At 35.3% G+C, this 25,306-nt stretch overlaps 1 protein-coding gene across 2 annotated transcripts in view; it reads right to left on the bottom strand.

The window, feature by feature from the left end:
• LOC126763176 (uncharacterized) overlaps nucleotides 1–25,306 on the bottom strand; it is a 255,148-nt gene that overhangs the window by 176,457 nt on the left and 53,385 nt on the right. The window contains exons 1-2 of one of the 2 annotated variants that reach the window (XM_050480455.1): nucleotides 21,331–21,466; nucleotides 17,984–18,057 (exon numbers count right to left, since the gene is read on the bottom strand). The gene's annotated coding sequence lies outside the window, so the exon portion shown is untranslated. Of the gene's footprint in view, nucleotides 1–17,983; nucleotides 18,058–21,330; nucleotides 21,467–25,306 lie in introns of those variants that run through there. The other variant, XM_050480454.1, reaches the window with a different exon arrangement.

Genomic DNA, 25,306 nt, shown 5'->3' with positions numbered 1-25,306 from the left:
TATTTCCTGCAGAAAAAACCAACGCTTTGGTGTGGTTTGTGGGCCGGTGGAATCATCTATCCTCCTTTCTTCTAAAATGACGTCGGTGAGAACGTAACCGTCAATGGCGACCGTTGGCACGCCTATCATACCGACCATTTGATGCCTGAAATTGAAAATAATGATCTCGACAACATTTGGTTTCAACGAGATGTCGCCACTTCTCACATATAACATAAATCAATGGATTTATTGAGAGAACACCTCGGTGAGCAGTTAATTTCACGTTTTGGGCCGGTTGCCAACATTTAAAAAAGATAATCTTCAAAACTTAGATGAAAAGGAATATTCTGTCGAATGATAATAAACATTCTCCATTCAACTTAAAGTTTTTCTGTTTTTTCTTTAAAAAATAGGGAACCTCGAAATGTATCACCCTTTATATACCAACTGCTAGTGGAATATTCAGCTAAAACATTTGTGGTTCATCTTTAAATTTAATAATTCTATACGGCCTAAACTGCTCACTACTAAAAATATTTTTACAGGTATAAGTTCCAAAAAGCATCGTTAGATGTTTAGCTGATGCTTAACACTAACATACCAAGCCTTAATATATACCTATTTCTACCATAGCGGGTCAAATGACCCAACTGTATGTTTCATGCTTGAATGTATGAAATATGGATGTTAGGAAGGAAATAAAAATATAAATAAAATTTATTATAATTAATCAAAATAGTTTTTGAATTTCTATTATAAAAGCAAAAAACAAAAAATTTTCGACGAAAATCGTTCCATATCATTTTTCTTTTGCTTCGAGATTAGTGGTAATTTTCTTTTATTTGACCGAATAGTTCCAACTAACGTAGTTTTTTTGGCTAGGAGTTGTGTTGCTAGGGGTTTGCTTTTGAAGAAGTTGTCTGTGGTCACAGTTCTTCCGCAACCCGTAAATGGCTCAATGAGTTTGAGTACAACATGTTCAGAGAGTGGTACTGAAGAGGGCCTGTATTCATCTTTTCCAAGATATGGAAGCGCATTTATGACGTATTTGCTATCGACGTCCGATGCTAACCAAAATTTGATTCCAAATTTATCCGGCTTCTTAGGCATGTATTGCGTAAATCTACATCGTACTTTAGTCGCGAATAGCTGTTCGTCTATAGTAATATTTTCACCCGGTTTGTAACAGTTTTAGCTGTTCTCAATGAAAATATCCCAAATTGCAGATACCAAAGCGAATTTATGTGTGTTCAACCGTTGGATCAGCTGACTTTTTTTATCAAAACGAATAAATCTAAGAATTTCGATAAAATTATTTCAGCTCATAGTTTCAGAAAAAAATTTAGGCCCCCATATGTTATTCCACAAAAAGGAAATATTCAAATTATTTGCTCCATATGCAGCTCGAGCATATAAAATTCCAATAAATGCATCTAATTTTTTTTAGATAAACTCCAATCGGAACCAAACACTCTCTTTGCTTCTTCTATTGTGCGTGTTCTTATATGGTTCATAATACGGTGGACAATTATCAATGAAAATGTAGTACTAACTTTACCTTTCATTATATGGCGTTTTGCATATCCTGTTGGGTCTACTTTTTGCCTGAAAATGTTATGAAGTGGTGGTCTTCCAGGTGTGCCACCTATTTGTATTTCTTCCCAAACAGATCCATCAATTGCAATATTTTGTTCATTTATTTCTACTTAACTTTCTTCCGAACTTGAGAGTAATCTTATTCTTTTTCGGCCACTACATACATTCACAATATTTGCCTCTTCATCGTCAGTATCTGTAGAATCAAACTCATTTTTATTTGCAACCAATATATCTTCATTTTCTGAAAATTCATCTTCACTAATTTCTGAAAACTCTTCGCCAATATTATTTATATCTTTTAAGAACTTGTACTGTCTTGTTTGAGTAAAAATGATCTGTATTACTATAGCTATCAAAATAGAATATAGGCTAGGTACTTATCAAGACTTTCAATTTTTACCACTTTTTCTTACACTAAAAAGCTATTTTCAATCTAAAATTTGATATTTTCTTGAAATTATTCTGAGCTATTTTCGTTGAACTACTTTACGCAACAGTCTGTCGAAGAATGTGCAACTTACTGACTACAAATATGACTCGATAACACAGAAAAATTCTCTCCGGGTCAAATGACCCGTTGTGGTAGATATCGGTATACAACAAGGATTACTCAGAATAAACAAAAAAAAAAAAAAAAAAAATATTTGTATAACTGTACATTAATTACTTAGAAAAAGTCATGAAGTCAAATGTGCAATCGCAATAAAATTATACGTGCATTTTCAATGCAAAAGTTCAAAATGGGTCATTTGACCCGTTATGGTATGTTTAGTGTTAACTCCACTTCTTCACTTCTTAGTTTGAGTCTGTGGTAAATTTCTACAAATAAGGTTTTAATCTGTCTAAGAATTTTTTGGATTTTGTTTTTCAAATCAATATGTAAACATAACCAAAAGTTTTTGTCCATTTCCTGTTCTTCTCGACCGTTATTTAAAATAACGACCGCTGTTTAAGACTTCCGCAGCCAATACTCGAACCATTTACTTACTAAGTAGCAGTGATGCACTCAACTGTCCTCTACTCTGTTGATAATAATATATATATACAAGTATAAATGTACATAATATAATATACATATATCCAAAGTTTAGAGTGGATTGGAGAATTTAGTTCTCGAGTCGGCGCTTGAAGGTAGTTGCATTATCAAACTATCTACTATATATCAAACTTTATTTATCTTGTTAAAGACTCTAGGCATCTGGAGGAAGGAGTCATGTGTAGAGGTTCACGCAAGTGAGAAAAGTTCTCTGAACGCCATTAACTTGGGAGTGGTCAAAAACGATTCTTTTACATATGGCTCAAACAGCTCACGATCTTCCGGTCTTTGACCAAGTATCCTCTGGGTAGCCTACGAAAAACACTACCAATCAAAAAACGTAAACAGCCTCGGTTGAGAAACCCCCCTTTTGATGAAGACACTAGCAAGCGAAATAAGGACTACGATTTGAGGGCTTGCACCAGGAATGTCCGGTCCCTTAATTGGGAAGGTGCCGCTGCCCAGCTGGTTGTTGTCCTCGCGAAAATAAAGGCTGACATCACCGCCGTTGAAGAAATGCGATGGACGGGACAAGAACTGAGGCGAGTAGGTCCTTGTGACATTTTTCTACAGTGGCCATATAAAGGAGCGCAAATATGGAGTAGGATTTGTAGTAAGAGTGCTATCATTCACTCCGGTGGATGAACGTCTAGCCACAATCCGCATCAAAGCGAAGTTCTTCAACATATCGCTGATTTGCGCCCACGTCCCGACGGAAGAGAAGGACAATGTGACCAAAGATGCCTTCTATGACCGTTTGGAGCGCACCTATGAGAGCTGCCCCACAACGATGTCAAAATCGTGCTTGGCGACTTTAACGCTAGGGTGGGCAAAGCAGGTATCTTTTGCACTACAGACGGTAAATTCAGCCTCCACGACGAAACATCCCCAAATGCATAAAGGCTGATCGACTTCGCCGGGGCCCGAAGTATGGTTATCTGTAGTACTAGATTCCAGCATAAGAAAATGCATCAAGCTACCTGGCTGTCTCCGGATCGAAAAACCACCAACCAGATCGGTCATGTTGTGATAGACGGAAAACACGTCTCTACTGTTTTAGATGTGCGTCCTCACATCGACTCGGACCACTACCATGTTGCAGCCAAGATACGCATCCGCCTCTGTGCAGCAAGAAACGCACGTCAACAAAAACAAGGACGGTTCTACGTCGAGAAGCTGCAATCACAACAGACAGTAGAACGATTTTCTTGTCGACTTGCACTCCTGCTCTCTGAGAGCACTCGTCAACAACTCAGTATAAGGGAACTGTGGGACGGCATTTCAAGCTCCTTACGTACAGCTGCAAACGAAACCATTGGTTTTCGAAAAATGCAAAAGAACAGCTGGTACGACGAGGAGTGTCGTGTCGCAGCGGAGAGAAAACAGACTGCCTACCTTGCAACGTTATGATCGAGCACAACACGTGTGGGATGGGATAGATACCGAGAGGTGAAGAGGGAAGCGAGACGCATTAGCAGACAGAAAAAGAAAGAGGCCGAAATGCGTGAGTATGAAGAGCTTGATAAGCTAGCCGAAACTCTACGAAAAAATGAGGCGGCTAACTGAAGGTTTCAAGACCGGAGCAAACTCTTGCAGAACCCCAAAGGTGATCTAGTCACCTTTGAATGTCAGTGTCATTTTGATTGGTTCTCGAAACTGTGTTTTTCAAGTCGTTTGGCAAGATTTGTTAATGGTGTATGTTTGTAACAATAAAAAATTCGAATAAAACATTTAATTTTTATATGAGAAAAAATTGTTGATAAAAGGCTTTTTTTTTAACCGGCGAAAACCCTTATGACTCCTTAATTACTTTTTAATTATTTTGATTAAGCAAATTAATACGAATTTAAATACTTAAGTACCCAAGCGACAAGAGAGCAACCAATGCCAGTGCAAATATTTATTTAACATACATACCATATATTAGCACAGTTATTTGCACACTTGGGTATACTTACTAACCCACTATATGCAGTTTTTTACGTACTCGTATCCTCGATCCACGCAGATTTTTGCATTAGAAGTGGAATTTTCTCTCATATCCAATTGTCTGGCACAAATATTTAATTTGCTGACAGCTGATTGCCACTGCGCGCATTTCAATTCATTTCACCAACGCACCACGCACCAATAAATAATAAGTGTAAGTATATGTATGCATAACTATATTTACATACTTACATGTAAAAGCACATTTTGCTTGGAGAAACGTAGGAAAACCTTCAGAGTTCAATGCATGGGAACATGACGCCAACTTAATTGCGAATATTATTGTCGTTGCTGTTTTTGTTTTTGCTATGGGAAAAAAATTTGTGTATACCGTCCATACTGAATGTTGGCGATGTAGTGCTGGTATGGAAAATTTTTTCATTTGCGAAATTTCGCGCAAAACCCTAGGTTCTAGGTTGGTATGACTGTCTGTATCATTTTGATTGGTACAAATTATCAAATTATTCAAAGAGGTTCGAGAACGCGTTGACGTCGAACAACGTCCTGGACGTCCATCACCAACAACTGATGTTGATTTGGCGAATAGTCTTGGATCTATGCTTACGATCCGGAAACAAACGATAAATCGGCCAAAGGTGAGCCGAAGCCGTCAAGAGGAAATACTATTCGAGTGTTATGCGTCGTTTGCGCGAAGCTTTTCGTAAAAAGAATCCGGGGAGCATATAGCTTCCATACAAACTGAACGATAAAAATCTAGATAATGGTCTTTTCATACCCTTTTATGCTATAAGAAATGTAGCTGTGAAGGGTATTATAGATTGGGTAAGGACGATTTTTATTATTTTTCTACATTCTAATGTTGTCATCACTTTCAAAGAGACAACTAAAAATGCACACGAGAAATATGCAATGCGCATTGTTTGCGCTTGAATGTGTATGTATATGTGTGCTGTCTGATAAGGCAATCGACCACCCAATGCGCTCATTTCAGCGCAAAACGCCCACAGCGCTATACATATACACGCTGTATATACACATACAAACATACTATATACAGTTTATGCATATATACATATACTTACATATGCATACATATTTATAATTGCATTCTATATATGTATATGTTGGTGTGCTGGAAGCCACATTGGCGCCAAGCCACATCGCCAAACAAATTAAGAACGAAAGTGACACTTGAGCAGGCGTTGCGTATACGCCCCGTACTGCAGGCAATAAACAACATCTATGAACAGCACAACAACAGGTGGGGAGGCGACAGGCGACAGGCGGCGTGGCTGTGGCGTGGCGATGATGTGTTGCCGCCTGGCAAGCGCTGCTTAGGCACCACCACTAGTCATTCAGCAAACTAACGAACCAAGTGACCGCACAAGCCAACCGACTAACTATCAAAGAAACCTTTTTACCACCAGCAGTAGCAGCAACAACAATGAGTGCAAACAAACCATGGTAACAGCATTAGACAATCAAGCCGACTATGCTTTTTTATGCAACTTTCAAGCTTTTAAGTACATATAAATATGTTTTTGTCTATATATAGATGATATATAATCATATATATTTATGCACACGTATGTCTGTATATATGTATATAAGTAGTTCGTATGTCTGTATATATAGCGCTTTGTAGATAGGTGTGCTCCAATTTACTTTAGCAGTAGTGAGTCACAGTGCAATCAACTCTCCAAGCAACTCAACAATTCAAGCCAAGGCTATTTTGGTCATTCCGAGTTATTGCAAAAGTAGGATAGTTAATGGTGAACGCATTCTTTGTGTGTACAGCTGGAGGAGGGGCTGCCATGAATGCATATTACATACATATGTATTCAATATTTTGCATGAGAATATTGGTGAATAACAATAAGAGAAGCAAATGGGTCTGGTAATGAACGAGGGCAAGATGAAATATCTCCTTTCATCAAACAAACAGTCGTCGCACTCGCGACTTGGCTCCCACGCCACTACTGATAATCACAACTTCGAAGACGTAGATAGTTTCTTCTAACTTGGAACCTGCATTAACACCAACAAGAAAGTCAGCATAATCATCGAACGCAGAATAACTCTTGCCAACAGGTGCTACTTTGCACTCAGTCGGCAATTGAGAAGTAAAGTCCCCTCTCGTCGAACAAAGAGCAAATTTTACAAGTATCTCATCATCTCCGTCCTGTTATATGGTGCATAAGCATGGACGATGACAACAACGACATCTGACGAGTCGACGTTACGAGTTTGCGAGAGAAAGGAAAAGAAACATATTTTATCAATTACTATGGGCTCTACCACAGTAATATTTAACATAAACATCTGAAAACTCCGTCAATTTAATGGCGTGTGTCTTCGCTTAGACCAGCTATTAAATCCGAGTTTCAAACCGACATCCACAATACATAATGTTACGTTATCAATGTTTTTGTTTTGACAGTTTTTTAAATAAAAATGAATAAACAGTAGCGTATGACGCTTTAATATTGGACTTATCACATAATTTATTATTCAACGTCCAGCCTGCAATCAAGAAAATAGTATAGTAGCCGGAGCTGAGAGTGTACACGAAGACAGTGGAGAGTGTATGCGGATTTTCACCATTAAATTTGAAGTTGCTGTGTTTTTTCTTTAAAAAAGTGGAGAACCTCGAAATTGAACACCCTTTAGAAATCTCCTGTTTTGTAGTCAATAATTTATGTGACCAAAAAGTTTTAATATTCTTTGATGTATTTTGTGGTAAAATAAAGAAATGTGAAGTTTTTCTAACTAAGATAAATTTCTTTCGCAATATATATCCACTATATATCCATGTGGGGCAAAAATTGAAAACTGAATTATCCATTATATACTATACTATACTTTTATTGAATGAAATACAATATTAACCGATTAGAACATACCGTTTAAGGTAAATATTCAAAAGAGTTCCTCTTTTTTTATGAAATAAAGCGCATTTTTCCAGACATTTATGCAGCCTAAAATCTTTTTTAAAATAACTGTTATAGTTTGTAGTTAAAAGTGTTATTATAAACAAAATTACAGCATTTTCTGACGATAGTGATCACTATAGGCAGATGTTGGTCTACAATTTAAGATTCTTTAAAAGTCGAAATTTGGCGTCTGACTTGTATAGAATTTTAATACTTTAAATAGATGTTCGTTCAACGATACCGTCTTTGGTCAGTGTTCACTGACTTCCACTTTTTTGTTGAAGAATATGACTGTGTTTTCATTATTAGTTCTTTAAGCGTTAAGTTTTGTAAAAAAGCTTAAATACTTTGAGCTGGCTTTCCATGACAAAAAAAGTTAAGCATTTTCTAGCCTCTTTTAGAAAAAATGTATATGAAATCTTGCTTTCTTTTTGGGTTGAAATTTTAAGCAATACTTTTCTAGAATTAATTGAAGCTTTTGGCAGCTTTTTAAGCTTTAAGCTTCGGAAAAAAGCTTACATACTTTGAGCTAGATATTTATGACAAACGAAAGTAAAGTTTTTTCTAGCCAGTGGCGTAGCTACAACTTCGGGCGCCCGGGGCCAAGGATGTTCTGCCGCCCCCCTTTATCTACCTACCTACAAGTTTCAGGAGGTGGTTCAAACAAAAGTGAATTTTTACAAAATACCTTCGATATTAAGTATATAAAATTTAGGAACTAGAAGCCACGCATATTCTGAAGTTCCAAAATTCTCACAATACAGTTTTTGAGGAAATTGATAGTAAATTTACAAGACATCTTATTAAAAGCCATAGAAAAACCCATTTTCAATTTGCAGGAATTTTTGACCGAATTGGAGTTTTTAAATACCATTTTGCCGCCCCCCAAGACGTAGCGCCCGGGGCGGCGGCCCCCTTCGCCCCCCCTAGCTACGCCACTGTTTCTAGCCTCTCTTAGAAAAAATATATAGTAATTTTGCGTTTCGCTTCGATCGAAATCTTAAGCAATACTTTTCTTAAATGAAATAGAAGCTTTCGACAGCTTTCAATGACAAGAAATTTTCAAAATGTTAGAACTTTTAACGGTGGGAGTTTGGAGTCTGTGTTATTTAGGATTTTAATATTTTTCGAGACTGATTGCTACTTTTGTAAATTTTATAAATCCGTGGAAGAGCTTATATACTTTATGGCAGCTTTGGCTCTATGACTAACGCAGGTTATTTGCATTTTCTAAGAGTGTAAATTGTTTGTGGCATAAACTTTTTCAATATTTTGTAACGTGCAGCATTCGAAGTATACTAAAGCTTGTTTTGCAGAGAGCAATTTTAAAATTTCTAGAATAGATGTGTTATCCTTTGATTCAGTCGCTGCGGTGAGTTGTTTTGTATTTTTCCGCTATATACATATCTCAATATCTCTCTGTCGAGCCACTGCTTGAAGGTTGTACGATTAAGATTAAGAGAGAGAAAGGCAAACTCTCTGTATTGCTTCAAGACTTTATTCTTCATATAAATATCTTAATAATAAAATTATAGTACCTCGGAGTCCGCCCTTTACGCCCGGATATAAATAGCGAAATTTAATTAAATGCGGAATTGGGTCAGTTGCTCGCCCAGAAAAACAACGCACATACACACACATGTGAATGACACGCACACAGTGCAACTCAGCAGCAGCGGGTGAGAAAGAAGAAGAAAACCGAGTGGAAAATGAGTTCAGCTGAGGAGACGCCGCTGTGGTTGAGGCCAACGAAGTCTTGACTGTAAATGGTTGCCACTGAGTAGGAAACACATATGGCTACGAGACTAAGGGGTACCGCAAGGACCAGCAAGTGAGTCAAGCCGACGAGCTGGCGATTGCTGTTGAGACATTTGAACGGTAAATAATAAAATGAAGCGAAAGCAAAAAGAACTAAGTAATGAAGATATTGGAGAAAATCGAATAGCATAATCAATAAAATCAGCAACAACAACAACAAGCTGGTATTAATAGAAAATATGAGCAGCATGCGTGTCTAGCGCACGCTTCCGCTACAAGCTGAGCACCGAGCCACAAAGTATTTCTTTTGCCACAATCTTGCTGTTCGCCAAACTCCCCTGGGGTGCATGCGGGTCAATCACTTCCGGTTCCGGCGCACAACTCAATTTCAGCCCCAGCGAAGGCACGAAACGGTGTCAGAAAAAACTGCTTGCGGCAGCAGCAAGCTATTAAGCGTATTAACGGAGCACGCCAAGTAAGTGTATATGTGCGTATGAGTCCGTCTGTAGGCATTTACTAGTCTGCGCTCATATGCTCGCGTTCAATTGCGTTTGCGATTTTTATCGCTGATAAAGTTTGCAGTTTAATAGAAGATTCGAATGAAGTTCTGATACAAATGGTATTGCAAACCTCATTGTGTTGTTGTTGTTGTGCTATCGCTAAGGTCTGCTGCTGACGGCAGCCAAGTCGTCGTTGGCAGAAAACTCTTTCTAGTGCGGAGTCAACAGATGGACAACTCCGATATGCAGTCTTAATAGCGCAAATAATTGTGTTCATATGTAATAATATATGTTTGTGTGTGTGCGCTCGATATCTTAAATGCGCGTCGTTGTTATCACTAAGCTCCTATATAAAGCATTTTCACATCACGTCGATTCTCTCTCCCTTATCTCGCTTTAGTTCTTCGTGCTCTCACTAACACCATGTGCGCATATTGCTCTCTCTCTCTCTCCTCTCAGCAGTAAAAGAAATTTTCTAGACACGCCAGTACAACAAACGGAAGTGCAATCGAAATGAAAGTTGTTTTCAAGAAAAGTTCCTTCAAAATTTCAGACAAAAATCCACTAACCGTGCGAGAATTTTATTATGTGCTTTAGATTTAGGGGGGTCTCTCATCCGAGGCTGCTTTTTCTTTTTTCATTGGTACTGATTTTTACGTGGCGGGTCCCAAAACCAGCGCACAACCCTATGTAGGGGATGTTTCGCCTTCTCACATTAGCTCGCCTTCGAACGGATGTTCTTAGGCTACCCAGAGGATACTTGGTCAAAGACCGGAAGTAGTGAGCTGCTTGAGCAATGTGTAAAAGAATCGTTTCTGGCCACTCCCAAGTGAATGGCGAATCAGAGAACTTTCCTCACTTGCGTGAACTTCTACACATGACTCCATCCTCCCATTGCTATAATCGCGTAAGCGGTGTCAACGCCAATTAAGAATAAGCTTTAGAATTAGCTTATCTTTGCCATTGAAGTCATACGAAGTGGGTTTTAATGAACAAAGTTCCTTCAACTACGCACAATTTCCTAGACGTGCTTTCTGGTACTATGAAAAAGAATTTAGTACCAGAACTTCAGTGATATTAGGATAATCCGAAAGTGAAAACACAAATAAGTATTACCAGAGTGTTGTATTTGAAAACAACGGAACCATATAACTAATTAAGCTACTGATGAGGGATATGTGAATGTGGCGCTGGAGAATGAGCGTAGTGAGCATTCTCACGGTTGGGTCGAAACGCGAGGAGGAAACTCAAGTCCAAAGAAGTTCAAAGTTAGTGGAGTTTTATGATAGAGAATTCTTGTCCGGGTTGCATCGAATTGATAAAGAGCTGAGTCTCCGTTGTCCTACATGATTGTAGCGCTAGACCTCTGGACATTGCGTGAGCTGAGCAGATGCTGATTTTTACCAGTGTGACTTCGAGGTCCTTCGGTATATAACGACCTACAGATCTACTTGCTCTCTGCAAAGTTTAGCTTGCCGCATACCTTTTTGGTTAGGTTCTATGGCTGATCCAAGGATCGCATTTGGATTACTATATGCAATTCTTTGTGAAAAAATAAAAGTAGTACTGCTGTATCCGATGTTTTTAGCAGCAATCAGGTAGTAGAAAACACGAGAAGAGAGGAGCACCAACCCGTTCCTATTCAAGTGATAGCGGAGCCACGATGCCTTCAGCGATTCCACTGACACCCAAACTAAGCTTATCACAAAGTGACTTGGTTCCATTGATCGATGGTATTCTTTAAGCAGCCTTGAACGGACGGTTAGTGAACTCAAGACTAGTATGGTTTTTGGATAATAATATACCCTTATGTCAAAAACGGGTTGAATCGGGTCAATACTTTTCTTAGCTCCCACATACCTACAATTGCCGAGTGTCTGTTTGTCAAAAGGCTTAACTATCATAACACGTGTTTTTGTAAAGAACCAAATGTTAATTTTTCGATTTTTGCAATGGTTGATTTTGTTGATCAATAAACTTGCTATAAATATTATTGTGCGAACATGTTGGAAATGTTGAGGTAATAAAACAATGGCACAAAAAGTATTAGAACGTGTTCAAAGTGGGTCGAGAACATGTTAAGACAAAGCTCGCTCTGGGCGATCGTGAACCTCTACCAACAAGTGCCACATTCCTACGACAGTCGGATCTACGTAACCGGAATGGACCTGGGATTTTACTTGGCCAAGTGCTGTCAATTCGGCAGCGTTCCTTCAAATCACTTGAGGGAGGTATTCTACCGCTATAAAGAAAAAAACAGGGTCCTTTCATGCTTAAATAAAAGGGTGCTTATAAATCCTCGCTGGTTCGCATTGGTTCTTCGCGACTTTCATGCTAAAAACTTACCTGATTTGGCTCCGTGCGACTTCTGCCTATTCACCAAACTTAAAAAACCAATACAAGTATACATGCCGTTATGTCACGATTGAGGAGATAAGGACCGAATCGAATAAGGTTCTGAAGGTTATACCGAAAAAATAATATACTGTTTCAAGAACTGGAAAAAGCGTTGACAAAAGCGCATTTTATCGGACGGGGATTACCTTGAATGGGACGAAATTGATTTGGCGGAATAAATGAATAATTTGCGTTTCATAAAAAAATTCAACTCACTTTTTGAACACATGAGTATATTGGTGAAGGTATGTGAGGAACCTTAATTAAACACACAAAATATCTTCTTCCATTAACAATGCGTGATATTGTCAGCAGATTCATCAATTAAAGCGTCAGTTAATTTTCCCTAAAACTTTTTTTCGGCATATTTTCCAATTTGTGCGAAAATTTTGTTTACAAACAATGTTTTTCTTCACCGATCAGCTGTGAATTAATGGTCTTTGCAAGGGTTGCACAGAAACCAAAAGCAAGACTTTCATTGTTATTGGTAAATATTTGCAATTGCATAATTTTGCAAGCTCAGATGCACAAGATTCTGAATTGCGCTAATATTGTCAAAAAAGTCTTGCGGTATTTTCGCTAGTTCGCTGAAAGCGCGTAGTTCTAGTTTTATTCGTCGCATCGGGTCATGCTATACCTTTTTGGAAAGCTCATTTCACGCGCTAACACGTGTTTGATTGATTGTCGTTTCTTTTAAGTCGTTCGTGAGTTATAGCGTCGCAAACATGGAGCAAAATAAAGAGAAAATACGGCATATTTTACAGTACTACTACGATAAAGGCAAAAATGCATCTCAAGCCGCCAATAAAATTTGTGCAGTTTATGGACCCGATACAGTTTCATTTCCACCGCACAACGATGGTTTCAACGTTTTCGTTCTGGTGTAGAGGTGGTCGAAGATGCGCCACGCTCCGGAAGGCCTGTCGTCGAAAATTGCGATAAAATCGCTGAATTGGTCGAAAGAGACCGGCATAGTAGCAGCCGTAGCATCGGTCAAGAGCTGAGCATGAGTCATCAAAAATTCATTTCAATTTCAATAAAAAAAAAAATCAATAAAAATACCGCAAGACTTTTTTGACAACCCATTATCTATTGTACTCGCGTAATATGTGGTAATGATTTCACTAAGGAACTAAGTATAAGTTTTGGCATAATTTAAGTACATTAATGACAGCCGAAAACGTTTAAAAACCATTTTTTCATAATAAAAAAAAAACAAAATTTTACACGAAAAAACTGAATTTATGCATATAATTCGCGATTTAGCCAAAAGTATACTCCCTTTATACTATATACCTCACAACCTCTTTAAAGTCACATAAATCAGTCCGCAATCAGTTCCATTTTTGCTTTTTCTCCTCTTTTTACTCTGACATTCATAAAAGTTTCTGCAAAATAATGCTTAAAAAGTTTTGCTGTCAGTCTTAAAATGCTTTTTAATGCCACTTGTGACGTCACCTAAAGTATAGAATGCAACGAGTGCAACAGGAATGCAGCAACAAAAAAAGCACAGATTTTATATGTTAAAACGATGTCTGACAACAACTTGTGAACTCAAGTTGTATAATATGTGTGTATACGAGTATAACACAGCAGCTGCCCTATGTGCAGCTATACTCGTATATATATAATATGTGACCAGATGAATTTACATGTTTGCATATATGTATGTGTGTTCCAGAAACATAGAATATGCTTTTATAATATATAACATATATACATCATGTACGTATGTTTTTGTTGAAAACAATTTGCCTTAATATCCTGAAGTCAGTCTTATCGAAAGTGCTTGCAAATCGCAGCACGAAATTGACATTCGATTGTGCTAAGTGGCAATATTGAAGACAATACTCGTACACACTCACGCCAATAAAATCGCAGCAGAAATCAATGCTGCACTTATTACAAATTTGCAGCAAATTCATTCTTTTTGAAAGGTGTTTGTGAGTAACAATGAAAATTACTTTCGTAGGAAATTGCCAATATGAAGAAATTACCATCAAATAGCTTTGGAAGCAAGCAGACAACAAGTGTACTAAAAAGGATATTTATATCAGAGTGAAATGATTTCTTAAAAAAAAGCACACTAATTGCTAAGAAAATGCCAATGTTTTTTGTGAAGTGCAATCCATACAATTAAGGTTTCGAAAGTAATAAATATCATTCAAACGACTTCTCTTTGCAAGAGCGAGTTCGATGAACTCAATTTTCGAGTACTTTTTTCCACTAAATCAAGTCGTATGTCATCAATAGCACTTGCAGTACTGACATTTAAAGCTTGAAGAGAGTCTGGTTTATTGCTAAAGACCAATGACTTCAAATAACATTACAAGAAGTAGTATAATGGTGTTAAATCAAAACTTCTTGGAGGCCATTCAATGTCACAATTCTTGTGTGGCACGTAGTCACGTCTTTTGGAACCAAATGTTGTCAAGATCAATTTCTGGCAACTGCGACCATAAAAAGTTGGTTATCATCGATCTATGCCGCTCTCCATAGTCAGTAATGTTGTCACCAGCTTCATTTCGAAGGAAGTACGGACTGATGATTCCTCCAGACCAAAAACCACACCAAACTCTGAATTTAGGGGAAAGTAATGGTTGTTCATGCATAATTTGTGGATTGGCTTCACACCAGAATCGACAGTTTAGTTTAGTTAACACACACTTCAGCTGAAAGGGAGCCTCATCGGAGAAGATAGATTTCTTAAATAAATCGTTATCGTTTTCAAGTTATTCTGCGGCAAAATCAACAAATTCACGACGTTTGAAGTGGTTCAATGGCTCCAGTTCTTGAGTGAGAACAATTTTATACGAATGCAAGCCTAAATCCTTACTCCAAATCCAGCTTGTAGTTGGGGACAGTTTCAGTTTTTGAGAACGTCTTGGAATTGACAAATTGGGGACTTCAGCAACACTTGCCTCAACGGCAGCAATATTTTCATTACTTCGAGCGGTTATTTATCTTATTGGCATTTCAACATTATGTAAAGAAAATGAAAATTCGAAATTTTCAACAATTCGACGAATAGCGGACAAAGGTGGACGATTAAAACGACCACAAAGTGGCAAAAGCGCACGAAAAGTTGCAATTGGATAACGATTATTTTGATAAACGTTGTTCTTGCGTATATCTTCCATGATGAAATTGTAAGCATCACTGAATTCAATGAAAAAAATTACATATCATGGCATATTAAAAATGATCGAAACGTCACTTCCCTGTTGGAAAACCCGGTATATTTAGAGACAGATTCTAATAAAATAGTAAAGATAAGAGATTTTAAAAATATATTGAATAAATGCTCGTTACTCCATCGGCTGGTACAATATGATATCGCGCACATGTTGATTGGTAGCAAAGCAGGGTTGCATAATGAGTTTTTCTAAGAACAAAAGGCAAATGTTTGGATATTCTTTATAGTTGGATATTGTTATTGCTTAGACTTTTTATACGTAAATCATTAAAATGTTATTAAAATTGCTTAAATCGATGTAAACCAAGCAAGAGGGTTGCCAGCTGCAATTTTTATATTCAATACCAACTACTTCAATACATATTTTCAATTTATTGTTTTATTCAAACTTATTGTTATGTGTGAAACTAATTTTATTTAATTTTCGTTAAAAAGGCGTGAAAACTGAACAATTTATATTTTTATAATAACATATGTTTTATATTTATTGTCGAACATATTTTTATATAAGAAAATTTTTATACATAATTAAACCATATAGCAACCAAATCGAGTTGCCAAGTGAAAACTTCCCTTAAAAGTAAGAAAGATATTTAGTTCTTATTATTAATATCCAACATATAATTATATCTGAAATTAATTTTATTTAAAATACATACAACCAAAAAGGGTTGTTATATGTTAAAAATAATATTTTTTTGGATGTGTGGCAACCATGTTATTTATGTTTTTGGAAATTATTTAGCTAACATTTTAAATTTTTTTTTTACTTTTTAAATACTAAGTTTTTAAACTAATAAATTTAAATTAATTAAATTTAATTTTATTGGTATGGTTGCCATATATTTCATATTTTTATTCGTACACAATATTTTAATGTTGAATTTTTGTTCTTTATTTTTTTTTAACATGTTTCTTGACGCTTACAAATTCAAATATTGAAATTAAATCTAAATAAATTTATTAATATCAAAAAGATTTATAAAAAGACTATTTTTTTAAGTATTCACATACAGTCATGTGTAAACAAATCAACCGAATCAATTAATATCACTAATATACTAAAAAAATTTTGGGGTAACTCTGAGACTAATTTTTGATTTATTTGCGAATCTTATCGAACTCTGATATTTAATTGATATGATAAAACAGACATATAAATACGTGGGTGTGAAGTATATCCATACAAAATATATGCAAATACATATAATTTTAAGTTCATTGCAACCCTAAAAAAAATTGAATTAAATTGTAGTCCGATATTCCTGAAGTTATAAATAAAATATAAATTTGTGCAACAGTACGGTAACCCTGTAATAAACTAGCTAGTTGAAAAGTGGATTGTTTTAGTTGTATATATATATATATATCTTTATATATATAAATCTTCTGACCGTGTGTTTGTAATTGAACTGCTCCTAAACGGCTTGACCGATTTTGATGAAATTTTTTGTGTGTGTTCAAGGAGATTCGAGAATGGTTTAGATTCACAATTTGGTCCACTGGAAAATGCTTTTTTAAATTAATTTTTCATTTGTAATTAATTGCTAATTTTGGAATGTTTTACATTGGATCCGATAGATTGCGCTACCATCGCAGTATCCAATATTCAAACCTTAAATTGGCGTAAACGTGCAATAAACAAAACGATGCCAAAGTAAAAGGCGACATCTGTAGACAAGTTTTCATAATGTGGACAGTGTTGTTCATTCTTAAGTAATAAATTGGGTGATTCAATACGTCTATGGGTAGCTATAACATTTTTTTTCATACCTGCTAACTATTGGAGGGGGTATCTTGACAGGCAATTTAAAATTGCAAAAGATCTGGCATAAAAAATAGCGGCATAACTGAAGTGTTGATAAAAAGGTCTATTAAAATTTGAGATATACAGAAATCTTTTCGAAGCATTGCACAGAGCAATGCAATATTTAAACGGGAACGATGAAGTACATACATATGTATGTGCGTACAATTTCAAACTGATCCTTCCTGAAAAATAATAAAATTGCTAAATATTGGGAATGGTAGAATAGAACTGCAATCAAATATACAGTGCATTCGATGAATAATATACCACGGGCATCCCAAAAGACTGATGCCATAACCTTGCCAGCCGATTTTTTTGTCTTTCCACGCTTGAGAACCGTTTCTTAATATGCAGTCCACTAGGCTGACAATCGATTAGACCCGATTGATTTCACTGATGCACAGCCCAAATTCAATAGTATTTTTACCCCAAAAACCAATTCTTTCTTAACGCACGAAATGCTTTTTGATTAATTTTTTTGTAAACTAACACAAGTTGCTTCACCAAAAATGCGATTATTCCTTAACTAATACTTATAATCTAACTAATAGAAATCATACATGTAGATGGTATTAGTAGTACTACCTACTGATAATAAGAAAAAATAGAAAACCGTTAGGCGGAGGACCTTCCCGTTACAATTAAAAACTCATATTTGGAGAGGCTTTCTTAGAGGTGTCTAGGAACCTATTTTTGCGAGTACCAATTGAAAAAAAAAAAAAAATTTTTGAACCACCCTAATATATATACTATATACCTATACATACATTATAAAGCAATTTAAAAGTCCTTAAAAGTTACATACATTTTCGAGTTATTTACCTTAATTTCCATTTTTTTTATTGAATATTCACTTATTATAGTTTTTATGCTTTCTTGATTGCTGGTTGGTAAACCTGAAAAAAATAAAAATTATTGAAAACAATAATATAAATTCTTATTAACCGAGTTAAAATACACTTTTAGCTATTTTATGCAATGTTTTCGAAATACATGGCAGCACTGTCAGAAAATATTTTAAGTTTGGAGACTTTGTATAAATTTTGTATGGTAACCACTACACTAGAAAATGTAATTAATAAGATTTCAGATGAAACTCCGATATAAAAATATAGTTTCAATTATTCAACTTTATAATTTTATTAATTTATTAGACTTTGTTAAGTAGTTACTTTTTAATATAACTGTAACACTTTCCTATTCAATTGATTTATTCATTAACCAACTGACCTAAAAGTTGTAAACAGTAGGAAACTTTTCTTCCGACCCGACAATCAAGTCGCCGGTAATCGCCATAAGTCCTTCTTCACTGTTTGCAATACATCCGAAGCAATAACACTCACTCGTTGTCAACTTTTGCCAGAAAGTTTCTTTTGTCGAGTATAGAAGTCTGCAATCACACATATAAAGTTGTATATTTATATATATGTATGCATATATATGATATGTGGTATATACCATCCTCATTATTTTCATAATCAATATATTGAACTTTAGTATTTCACTCATACGCCGTGGGCAACACAGATGATTGAACGAATTTCTGTTACTCATAGCCTTTGTTCACACCTAAAGGAAAGCGTATGTACTGCTTAGACTAGTTCACAGTGAGATTAGTTGACATGTAATATAAAATTCTAAATAAACTTTAGTACATAAATAAAAAATATTAAAAAATGTTAAAAAGTGGCAACTACGACAATTTCAAATTTATGAAAATAGTATTATAATATACATACATACATAATAAATAAAGTAATACTAAAATAAGAATATATCAAGTGATGTTAATAATTGAACATACAGCTGTTGACAGCTAATTAGAAACGCTCCCTTTTTTGTAGGTGGCTGATGAGTATAATGATAAAAAATTTTGATACACCGTTATTTATATTCACAAAAGTCTTCGTTTTAATATATTTACTACTAAAGTCATTCTGTTTTGTAGTTGTGAAGTTAAAGTTGTTTTAATTTCTAACCAAATAGTAAATGCGTTTCGATATAGAAGGTGAATTAAGTGCGACAGCTAATTAGAAACAGTTTTTTAAAGTATTAGAATTCCTTCTGGTGCTAATTTTTATTAGCAATATTATTGATTTCTGGTAAGAATGTATTTCAAAGTTGTGGTTTAAAATATATTAAAATGTATTATTCAAGTTTTTTAATAAGGAAAAGCTGCCGCAGTATACCTACACTTCGCAGCTACATTTTAGACCTTCGTCGGGGAAATAATGGGTTGTCAAAAAAGTCTTGTATTTTTATTGAATTTATTTTTATTGAACTTGAAATGAATTTTTGATGACTCATGCCCAGCTCTTGACCGATGCTACGGCTGCTACTATGCCGGTCTCTTTCGACCAATTCAGCGATTTTATCGCAATTTTCGACGACAGGCCTTCCGGAGCGGGGCGCATCTTCGACCACCTCTACACTAGAACGAAAACGTTGAAACCATCGTTGTGTGGTGGAAATGGAAACTGTATCGGGTCCATAAACTGCACACATTTTATTGGCGGCTTGAGATGCATTTTTGCCTTTATCGTAGTAGTACTGTAAAATATGCCACATTTTCTCTTTATTTTGATCCATGTTTGTGACGCTATAACTCACCAACGACTTAAAAGGAACGACAATCAATCAAACATGTGTTAGCGCGAGAAATGAGCTTTCCAAAAAGGTATAGCATGACCCGATGCGACGAATAAAACTAGAACTACGCGCTTTCAGCGCCAACTAGCGAAAATACCGCAAAACTTTTTTGACAACCAATATGTCCAAAAAAATTTCAAATAAAGTCAAATGCTCAAAAAAAATTGTTTTGAATGTCCTTAAGCATACACAGAATTTTAAAACTATTTTCAATATTGCACGCAAAGAAAAACCCCGAAAAACTTCAACAGAAATAAACCGCAGACCTACTACTGTCTCCCGAGGAGACCCAAAAAAAGAGTTCCACTGACATTCTACATGAAATTCAAGACGAATACAATGTCCAAATATCAACAATTGCCCGGCGTTTGGTCGAATCTGGACTTCACGGCAGGGCAGCGCGCAGGAACCCATTTCTAACTGAGAAACGACGAGTAGATTTTATTAACTATAATTGGTCTAAGACAACAAATCAACGGAGAAATGTCGTTTGGAACGAAGTAACGAAAATTAATCGCTTAGGTCCTGATTGTCAAAGGTACATATGTTCACCGTCCAATAATTCAAGAATTTGATTCTCGCTATGTTCCACGCGTAGTTGCGTATGGTGGAGGATCAATCATGGTGTGGGGAATGGTGTTGGTCCACTCCATGAGAATGATGGAATTTTAAACAAAGAGAAATACGTCCACATTCTAAAAAATGTCCTGTTGCCATAGTCTGAGGAAAATTTGCCTTTTATAAGGAAGATAACAATTCAAAGCATGCGTCTAAGTTGATACAAAAGTTTTTTAATGAAAATGCCATCAATGTTTTGGAGTATGAATCGTTTAGTCGAGACTTAAACCCCATAGAACATCTCTGGATGATGTTAAAAGAGCCATATCCCAAAATGGATATGCTTTGTGATGAAATTAGAACGACATGGCAAGCTACACCATTGGTGCGCTGTCAGAGTCTTATAACGTAAATTTGGAATCGATGTGAAGCAATATTAAAGTAAAAGAGATAACCAACAAAATACTAACTGAAAGTAAGCAATTAGTTGTCGCACTCAAATCGTTGATTCCATATGTTGTTGTTAAAATCTTCAAAACAAAAACATATTTCAAACTAAATTTTTACTATTTTTTGTTTGAATAGTAAAAGGTGACAACAACAAATTTCTTTAAAATGAGATATATGTACATATGTTTTTATATATGTATACCATATATTCCTTTTGTATAGAAGTGTTGTATAAAAAACAAAAAAAGTAAATAAAAAATTTTATTATAAAAGGTGGCAACGTCGAAAATGTAAAAATTATAAACAGCTGGCTTTCAGTACGCTTTTAATATGCATGTAAATTATTGTCCACGTACTCAATTTTTTATACTTTATTTTCTTTGCTGTTGTTGGATTTCTATTTTATATATTTCTATTTTTATCATATTCCAACATTTCTCCAAGCACTTGCTTTTCAAATACATTAAATTTGTTATTTCTTATTACATTTTCGTCTTTTCTCATATATTTACCTCTCTGTCTCTCCCTCTCTGTTCACTCACTTAAGAAAATTGCAGAAAAACGACACTAAAACACAAGTAAATTAAATAAAATCTCGGCAACTGACGGAAGCCTGCTGGCTAAGGTTACAACGCCGTAAACGAGAACAACATCAATCGTTGCCTGCAACCATTTTACAGAACTATTTGAACTCGCTTTGCCTGTATTACTAGTTTAACTCGCCATCTCCTTCTCTTTGTCCAGCCCTCTCGCTCCCGCCACCTCAACCGCCCAGCATCGGTTGCAACTTTCAACTTCAGCCGCTCAAAAGCACGGCAAAATCGTAAAAATATGTAAAAAACAAATACAACAAGCCGCAGTTGTTTGCTATTTTTGTTGGCAAAAGTTTTTACACACGTTACTGCGTTTGCTGTTATTGTTGTCGTTGTTGTTGTTTGCTATTTGTTTGCAATTGCAAAATTGTTTCATAGTTTAATTAGTAATTTCAACATTTCAGTGCTCCATTTGGACGGTGCCAACAATTTGCCCACTTTTTTATTCTCTTTTAATTATTTTTCTCCTCGCTTCTTTTATTTACATGCACTCGTACGAATAGGTATCGTGCGCTTCCATTGCAATGCAAGCTTTTAATTCATTTTTTAAATTGGTTTAAGCTCTGAAAGTGTTGAGGAATTCCATAAAAGGTGGAGTTGTACACTCTAAGAGTTTAGAAAGGAAAATGAAAGAATATTTAATAATGGATAAGGGAAGCATGGGAAAAGTATTAAGGTTATCAACGCGAAACATTTTCTTCTCCCAAAATTTGGTGATATATTCAATATAACTAATCCTATGTTGGTGTATGCATTATGACCAAAATTTCCTCAGTTCCAAAAAGGGCCATTAGAATATGTAGAAAGCTCATATTGGTCTTAAAAATGTTCAATTTGCTTAGGGTTTCGCATAGTTTGTTGCAATAATTGATTCTAGTTTCATTAGGCGGTGAGTTTTACGTATCTCAAAATGTACTGAAGAATAAATGACATAATTAGCTTATACTCATTATATCCGATTTTAACATCAACACTTCAAAAATTTAGAACTTCAGCTATATCATAAACTTAGCGTAACTGTTCCTGAGAAATCAACAAATTTACACAAATTTTATGATTTCCCAATAAACCTAAACACAATCTTATTAATAAATAATTTATTAACCAAAATGAACGCAAATGGTCTTCAAAAATGTTTTGACATGCCCAGAGTCCCATATATTTGACTCTAGTTCCCTTAAACGTGGACGTGCTTTGTAAGTCGATTTGACTAATAATCGTCGTGTTTTGCAAACAGCGAAAGCCCGTCCAAGGTTAAGGAATACACTTTTCCTCTCCAAACTGACTGGTACAAAAATGGAAGACACTAGTTTTAAAATAGATGTTCAATTATAGAGAGCACTCTTCATGTCGCCAATACAGATTTTCTAAGCAAAAATTAATACTTATTTGAATTTCGATAGTTTTGAATGGCTTTGCTTCAAATTTTACACATTTTCTCTCTTTAAGTGCTGTAAGATGTATCTATAGAGTTAACTCATATTTGAGAGATTGCTTTATGTAGACCTCTGACTTGAATCAATCATGATAGCGTATCTCTCTACAAACTAGACCTAAAATAAACCATCTGGAATCCTGCCCAGCTTTAAGTAAAGTTTTCTTAACATCACATCTGGCTCTAAGTCAACAAATGCCGGACAAGGCATCAACTAAATTATTACTGTAGGTATCAAAAGAATTGAAAATTCGTATAAGTGCTAGTATATGTATGCGTAGTATATTCAAAGAAAGTAATAACCATTTTTAAAGACATTACGCTTGATCATGAACCCAATAAAATAACTTCTCTATGTTACAGCGTTTAAACTCTATGCTTAGAGCAGGAACTCACAACATGAACACCACCTCCATTGCCATCGAAAGGTTAATGTTGAATCAAAAAATTTGTGATATGGCACTACAATAAGAGTATTAAGGGGGTATTCTGGTTTAGAAGCCCGAATTTTAGGTATTTTTTTGACGCGATAAGAAAAATCAAAAATTATTTTGACGCGCCATTTTGTTACATGCTTTTTATTGATATTCTAAGAATACAAAACATAAATAATATAAGAAAAAAAATTAAATTTAAAAAAACTGCAGGTCGGCGAAGTAGAGACTGATGAAACAATGGCTTGCCCTGGTGTGCAGGATATAAATCCTTTCCGTTACCTAAAATGAGCATTTACGCGAAATCCGTGAAGAGTAAAAGTGTAGTGATCGCACTACGAAACGTTTTTGAAAAAAAAAAAAAAAAATTTACAAAATGGTGTAGGCTTGAAAAAAAGTTTCGTATCTTCCCTGGTTTTTTGTGGTTCGCAATTTTTTAAAAACAAAAAACCATTCTTTTGAAAGCTCTTCGTAGTGCGATACTATAATGTATAAGAAAGCTCTGTGTAAAATTTCATGTGAATCGGTTGCGTAGAACTTGAGATATCATGCACACCGTTTCCAGAAAAGTAATTATGAGAAAAACGAGTTTAAAGTTTGGGAACTTGTCGCGCGCAGTCGGAGTCGGAGACACAAAATCACAAAATGAGCTGTAACTCGGAAAATAATTTGAATTTCGAAAAATCCTTTTAGAGACATTTTCTTGAAGGGTTATACTATAAAAATATGCAAAAAAATCGATTTTTTCGAATTTCTAAACCAGAATACCCCCTTAAGCCGTAGAGAAGTAAAATGCTTTCAGTGAAACATTACTTTTCATAGGGATGCCACTTGTTCAAAAGTTTTAATTCAGCAAAAATCTAAGCCAGTTTTTACAATATGGATATCAAAAGAATGAGAATTCAGTGTAACATATTTTTAAACAGAGTTGCCACTTATTTTAATTATTTGATGATGATTGCCACTTATTTAAAATTTTAATTCAGTAAAAATTAAAAGATAGACTAATATTTACAATATGAATAACTACTTAACTAATGAGAATTCAGCTTATAATATTTTTAAACAGAGTTACCACCTATTTTAATTATTTGATGATGGTTTCCACTTATTTAAAATTTTAATTAAATAAAAATTTAAATACATTTTAAACTAATGTTTACAATATGCAGAACAAACTAATGAGAGCTGAACTTAAGATATTTTGAACCAGAGTTGCCGTCGGTTTTAATTTTTGATTGAGGTTGCCACTTATTTAAATTTCAATTCAATAAAAATTATAAGTGAAACATATTTTTATAAGATCATAACGAGAATTCAACAAAACTTGAAAAGAGGTGCCACCTTTTATAATTATTATAATAAATTATTAACATAAATGAAACAAGAAAAAACGTTAACTTCGGTTGCACCGAAGCTAATATACCCTTCACAGGTGCATTTCTTCTAGTAACTATGTATTCAGTTTGTATGGAAGCCTATAGTCAACCGATCTGAACAACTTCTTCGGAGATTACATTGTTGCCTTAGCAAATAATCTATACCAAATTTCGTGAATATATCTTGTCAAATGTGAAAGTTGTCCATACAAAACTTGATTCCGATCGTTCAGTTTGTATGGCAGCTATATGCTATAGTCAACCGATCTGAACAATTTCTTCGGAGATTACATTGTTGCTTTAGAAAATAATCTGTACCAAATTTCGTGAATATATCTTGTCAAATGTGAAAATTTTCCATACAAGAACTTGATTCCGATTGTTCAGTTTATATGGCAGCTATATGTTATAGTGGTCCGATTTGGCACAAGGATCGCGTGGGAGGCATATTTGGAAGTAATTTTTGGAAAAGTAGATGACTACATATCTCGAAACTACTATAGATCGGCCGTTCCGACAAATGAGCAGCTTCTTGAAGAGAAAATGACGTTGACAAAATTTCAAAAGGATATCTTAAAAACTGAGGGACTAATTCGTATATATACAGACAGACAGACGGACATGGCTAAATCGACTCAGCTCGACAT

The sequence above is a fragment of the Bactrocera neohumeralis genome, chromosome 6 (assembly GCF_024586455.1).
Source record: "Bactrocera neohumeralis isolate Rockhampton chromosome 6, APGP_CSIRO_Bneo_wtdbg2-racon-allhic-juicebox.fasta_v2, whole genome shotgun sequence".
Lineage (NCBI taxonomy): Eukaryota > Metazoa > Arthropoda > Insecta > Diptera > Tephritidae > Bactrocera > Bactrocera neohumeralis.
Note: the sequence above shows the minus strand (reverse complement) of the source record. Positions and strands in the feature narration are given on the sequence as shown.